Source organism: Mus pahari, chromosome 8, assembly GCF_900095145.1.
Source record: "Mus pahari chromosome 8, PAHARI_EIJ_v1.1, whole genome shotgun sequence".
In the NCBI taxonomy this organism is placed as follows: Eukaryota; Metazoa; Chordata; class Mammalia; order Rodentia; family Muridae; genus Mus; species Mus pahari.
Window position 1 is genome coordinate 6,594,847 of NC_034597.1, and position 6,632 is coordinate 6,601,478.

The following is a 6,632-nucleotide window of genomic DNA, read 5'->3' on the forward strand; positions in this document are numbered from 1 at the left end:
TTTTTTGGTTTTTCAAGACAGAGTTTCTCTTTATAGCCCTGGCTGTCCTGGAATTCACTTTGTAGACCAGGCTGGCCTCGAATTTAGAAATCCGCCTGCCTCTGCCTCCCGAGTTCTGGGATTAAAGGCGTGAGACACCACCGCCTGGCTGTAATGTCTTTTTAAATAAAACATCTTGAACTTTGTCAAAATTCCTTTCCTGAATGTACCAAGATGGTTCTATGATTTCTGTCCTTACGTTTATTTATATGGTGTGCTACATCATTGATTTGAATGTTGAGCCAACCCCGCGTCTCTAGGATAAAGCCCTTGTGTTCATGGCATCTGATCTTACTAATGCGTTCCTAAACTCAGCTTACTAAGTACTCTGCTGAAAAAGTTTGCATCTATGTATGTATTAGAGGCTTTTCTATAGATATGATAAAAACATCCTGACCAAGGCAACTTATAAAATAAGATATTAATTGGGCTTACAGTTTTAGAGGGCTAGAGTCCATGAGGATGGAGCCAAGGCATGGTTCTAGGAACAACTGAGACCTCATATCTCAATTCCCAAGCAGGAGGCAGGGAGTACACTGTGCATAGCTTTTAAAACCTCAAGCCTGCAGCCAGTGACACACCTCCTTCAACAAGGTTACATCTCGTAATCCTTCCCAAGTTCTGCCTACTGGGGACCAAGTACTCAAACCTATGAACTATGGAGCCATTCTCACTCAAACTATCCCAATATTCATCAGGGAAGTTGATGTGTAGAGAAGTTTATCTATCTATCTATCTATCTATCTATCTATCTATCTATCTATCTATCTATCTACTGAAGTGCTTTTATCTGTTTTGGGTATCAGGATAATACTGGCTTCACAAAAAGAATTTGGTAGTGTCCCTTCCTTATGTATTTTGTGCAACAAACTGAGTATTGGTCTTAGCCCTTCCTTAAAAGTTTGACAGAAGTCAGCAGTGAGAGGCTGGAGAGATGGTTACAGGCTCTGGCTGCTCAGATGACGCTTCATCCTCTGATGAAGGATCTGGGTTCAGTTCTCAGCATCACAGGCAAGTACACAACTATCTGTAACTCCAGTTCTGTGGAACATGATGCCCTCTTCAGACCTCTGTGGGCACTGAAGCACATGATGAAATTACATACGTTCAGGTAAAACATACATACACATGGAAATAAAAATAGAAAGCTGTGCAGTGAATCCATCTGATCCTGAGCTTCTCTTCTGGACAAAAACCTTTTCTACACTGTTGATTTTGTGTTTCTAGGGGATGTGTTTAAGTCATTCTATCTTCTGGTTTAAATATTTGTAGGTCATAGTAATTTAGAAATTCACCCATTTTTCTTCTAGATTTTCTAGGTCTTTGGAATATAAAGCATTCTTGATATTTTGCATTTTAGCAGAGTCTGCTGTAACAAGACTTTTTTCATCTCTAAATTAGTTAATTTGGGTCTTCTTCATTTTTGTTATTTTGAATAAGGGTTTATCAATCTTGTTAACTTTTTCAAAATAATCAGCTGTCTTAGTCACAGTTTCTCTATTGCTGTGATAAAGCATGTTGACCAAAGGCAATGTGGAGAAGAAAGGGTTTATTTCTTTAGTTTGTGCATTTGTTCATTTTATATGGTCATCGATTTTTAAAAGAGAAGTCTCTAACTTCTTCCTTGGGCATTTCTCTGTAATCTTAGGTTCCATTATAGTAGAGTTGGGAAGTTGGAATGAACCATGGGTGGTTGTTGTGTCTTGTTCCTTCTGCATCTACTTATAAATTCTCAACTCTATTTGGTGGCTTTGTTTTCTGTCTTTCTAGAGTGAGGTCTTCATGAAGTTCAGCTGTGCACATGGGTAGAGTTTGGCATTGATTGCCAGGTAGAGACACTGAGGTGATCCCAACTTGGTTTGGTGACAGCATGACCACATGCTGATCACCGACATAACCAAATGGAGTAAAACCCTGGTCACCCTGGTCATACTTTGAACTCTATGAAACTGCTGGATACTGGAGTCAAAATAGTGATCCAGCTGGACTCTGTGCATGGACTGTACTGAGAACCCCAGTCCCGTGAGTTCTGAGAATACTGGTGCCAGACTCTGGTCCTCTGGTGAATGAGGACCACTGGGGCTTCATGAAGACTGAGTCCCATGCTGACCTCTGCAGCCACTGGAGCTAAACCCCTGACCCATGGTGAACTGCAGGGCCACAAGAGTCAGAACCTGAGTCCTGCAGCTGCACATATTATTCTGCACACCTTAACTAGTTCACTAAAAAGAGAAAGTCTAACTGAGTTTGGTGGCAAACATCTCAGCACTTGAAACTGGAAAAAGGAAGGTCAGAGGTCAGGAGTCCAAAGCTAAGCAGAGAAATGAAAGATCCTATGTGGAAGAAAGGGGCGTGGGGGAGACCAGTATTTCATTTTCTTTGCTTTCTCAGGAGTTTGTACCTAAGGCCTCTCATCTGCTTACAAACTGCCCAGGCAGGCTTTTAACCTGCAATCTTCCTGCATCAGCTTGCTGAGTAAACAGAATTACACACCTTTGCCACTGTGCCCAACAAATTATCACTCCATATTCTCAGACTATAAATAGGCTTCGTTTCTTAGAGCAGTTTAGGGTTTAGAGAAAACTATGCACACATTACAGGTCCCCAGTCAATACTTTTATTTTCCCCATACTACTGAAATCTTGCTTGGGTGTGGTGCATCTGCTCAAACAATAAGTGAGTACTGGTTCATTCTTGTATATTCTGTGGGTTCTGCCAAATGCAATAATATGTCTGTAATTACAATAGCTTTATTGACCTAAAATTCACCTGTACTAAAATTATTCTTCTGTTCAACCTTTGCACCTAGATATTTTATGTCTTTTACATTGGCCTTTCAAGACTACAATACAGTTGGGATCATGTTATATGTAGCCTTTTAAGACTTGCTGCTGGCCACAATTTACACTTAAAATCTTCTGTGTGTTTTCATAGATTTAGCTGCTGCTTCTTCTTCTTCTTCTTCTTCTTCTTCTTCTTCTTCTTCTTCTTCTTCTTCTTCTTCTTCTTCTTCTTCTTCTTCTTCTTCTTCTTCTTCTTCTTCTTAACTTTCATTCTTCTTTTTTTTTGTTGTTGTTTTTTGTTTTTAGATATTTTCTTTATTCACAATTCAAATGTTATCCCCTGTTGTCTATAGCCCTGGGGTTAATTATATTTGATGTTAATTCCATTCTCCTGTGAGGGGTTGGGAACAAGGAATGAGTCAGCACTCAAGTGATTTCCTGTAAACCTGCTTCCCACCGTAATTTGTAAAATAAAGGAGAGCTGATGATTGGACAGATAAAGTGAAGATGGAGGAGAAGGTGGAGAGGGAGAGAAGAAGGAAAAAATGGAAGAGGGAGAGGACACAGAGGTGGAGGAAGAAGAAAAGTAGAGCAGAAACACATGGCCTGGAGAAACGGCAAGTTCTAAGGGGTCTCACAGATGTGGAAGATGGTAGTGAAGCAGTAGATGTGCCCAATCTAGATGTACAGCATGCCATCATACTGAGTTGTGTTTTCATTGTGGGGCATATTTGGGTTGGAAATATATAGGAACAAAAGTTGACTGGGTATGAGGGGCCTGCAGAGAACAGCAGAGAGGCATCTATGCCTGAGAGAGCCTTTCTGTGTATCCTTTTCTGTATCCTTTGCTCACCACCCTGTCTCCCCCACCTCCAAACAGGGACACAGACAACACATGTCTTTTTACACTCAGCTCCTCCCTGTGAATCAAGAATTGGGAGACAAAAGTACAAAGGACTCAGGATCTGGTAATTCATTGATGTAAAGAGAGAAAAATAACCTTTTGATAATTAAAGGTGGTATAAAGGTATATTGCTCTAATATGTCTTACAAGATACTCATATTCTGTCTAACATGGGCTCTACAGGAATTTGGGGTTTAAATCCTGGTTTGACAGAGCTGCTTCTTATAAGCAGGTATAGTACTTAAACATGGGAAATTTCACCTGCAGTTCAGAACTAGATAGGGAATATTAGTCACTGACTCTCTCCAAGTAGAGAGAGCAGTGATAATCGCCTGCTATGAACAGGTATTAATTAATAGAAGTCTGTGTCTCAAGGTAGAGAGCATAACAGATAGATGGTATAACAGGATGGCTGCTCTAGGTAGGGAGCTTCACAATTAAAAACTATCTGCTTCCTATAGGCAGATATTAGTGGGATTTTGAATTAATTGCTTTAAAGATGGTATAAAGATATATTGCTCTGCTAAGTCTTACAGGAGACTCATATTCTGTCTAATGTGGGCTCCACGGGAATTTTGGGTTTAAATCCTGGTTTGACAAGGAAAGGAAAGGAAAGGAAAGGAAAGGAAAGGAAAGGAAAGGAAAGGAAAGGAAAGGAAAGGAAAGGAAAGGAAAGGAAAGGAAAGGAAAGGAAAGNAGGAAAGGAAAGGAAAGGAAAGGAAAGGAAAGGAAAGGAAAGGAAAGGAAAGGAAAGGAAAGGAAAGGAAAGGAAAGGAAAGGAAAAAAAGGAGGAAGAAGACAAGCAGAGCAGAAGCACATGCCCTGGAGAAACTGAAAGTTCTAAGGGTCTCATAGATGTGGAAGATGGTAGTGTAGCAATAAATGTGCCCAATCTACGTGCACAGCATGTATTCATATTGAGTTGTGCTTTCATTGCCAGGGCATATTTGGGTTGGAGATTTACAGCAACGATCCCCTTTCCTGGTTTCCCCTCTGAAAACCTCCCATCACCTCTCCCTAGATTTAACTTCGTTACAATTGGCACAAATGGTTTTCTATGTCCTTACATAGATTTCTACTTTTTTCTCTTTAATGGACACCACATTCTTTTGTAGTATAGTTATACAAATATCCTTGTTTTTCCTTCCTGACAGATACACAGACATACAGAAAGTCCTTTATAGTTGTCATTTGTTTTATTGTTATTGTTAAAGTACAGCATCATAGCCAATAAAGAATTGTTACTGCTGTGTCTATAAAGAGGACCTAGTTACACAGAATAGAGTAGGTGGTAACTTGGAACAAGAAGGGGATGGCCCCATGGCTGCAGCAGAGAGGCTTATGGGAGGAAGATGTGGTAGGCTAGAGAAGAAGCAATCAAAGGCACTTGGAGGTGGAGTTTGAGCTTTGAGAGGTGCACAGGTACAGGAAGGACTCAGCTCTTTGAAGAAGTAATATGGAGAAGGAAGGCGTCTTGGCCTTCGAGGCCCAGCATCTTAGCTCAGAGCCTCAGAGTTGTGAGGTTGCTCTGGGTACTTAAGGGCTTCGCTGCCCCATCTAACCTGCTTCAGGACAAGTGTCCTGGAGGTCCACCTCACCATTGCAGAGCTTTCAGAGAACAAGGCAGGTGTGCTCAGGTGGCTCCTTTGGTGAAAAGCAGCCAGATATGACTTCTTGTCATCTTTGTGTCAAATGCTATTTGCTTGTGGAAATCAAGACTGACTTACACCAGAATGACTGCTTGACATGAGCCCTTATGTTTGGTAGTTTCTCCGGTTTATAAAACATCATAGTCATCCCGCTGTTTTGTTTGTTTGCATGTCTTGTTTTGTTTTCTCTGTGTAGTCCTGGCTGTCCTGGAACTCTGTCTGTAGCACAGGCTGGCCTCAAACTCAGAGATCCACCTGCCTCTACCTCCCAAGTATGGGGAGTAAGTGTGTGTGCCACCTCCCAGGTCCCATTGTCATTTCTAACACGACTTATCCTTGAACTCAAGACACATCCTGGGACTTCAATTTCTCTCTGATGTCTACCATCCCATGAAATAGGGACCTGCTGGTTGCTAGTGACTGAGCAAAGAGATGCTCTGACAAGGCACATCCGTCCCTGACTGTCTTCCCAGAAGCAAGGGTTCAGAAGCAGGTCGTCTGTTTGGGAATGATCTAGAGACACCAGAGGCAAGATGGAAGGGAGGTGGAAGAAGACAGAGATAATTCCCGGTCCAGTCCTGTGTGACACTGCCGAGGGTTGTTCCTGAGGTGATCAGAACTTACACACAGAAGGGTGGTTCTATAACATCTATTTCTACGATGCCAGATGATTACCTGTGATGAAGAAGAAGGTGCTAGAGATAAGAGATGGCCAGAGATCTATGATATGGGAATTCTGAAGGCTGTGGTGAGGTCTATACCTTCTTCCAGAGGAACACTCCTCAAAAGCCCTTGGTCATCTCTGCGGCACCTGGTACGCTAAAGTCAGAGAAAGAGAGCACATTTCAAGGCAGGGGGCTGCACTCCTAGCAGACCTTTGGGCTCTGAGCTCTCTCCACCAACTTTGCCATAATCAGAACTCATTCTTCCACCTGAGAACAGCATGCACGTTGACTTTGTAAAGCCTCCCTCCATCTTTAATCCTTAGTATTTGGGTTAAAATGTCTCTGCCACTAGTTTCAAAAGCAGGTGTAAAATAAATCCTCTTTAGCAGCCCAGAACTCAGTGTTCAATATGAGTTTTGGTACACACAGGAAGGAACATGAGGTGAGTGTGGCAGCCCACACCTTTGATTCCAGCAATCAAGTGGCAGAGATGAGGTATCTCTGAGGCTATTCTGGTCTACATGGCAAGTTCCATGACTTGGTGAAAAAAGGACAGAGGGAGGAAGGGAAGGAGGGAGGGAGGGAGGGAGGG

At 42.0% G+C, this 6,632-nt stretch overlaps 1 non-coding gene across 1 annotated transcript; it reads left to right on the forward strand.

Moving 5' to 3' along the window:
* The first annotated feature begins 6,361 nt into the window (after positions 1-6,361).
* On the forward strand, positions 6,362-6,480 carry LOC115064628. Its single transcript, XR_003844453.1, has one exon. It is a non-coding gene; the product is annotated as a small nucleolar RNA SNORA40 (small nucleolar RNA).
* Positions 6,481-6,632: the final 152 nt, after the last annotated feature.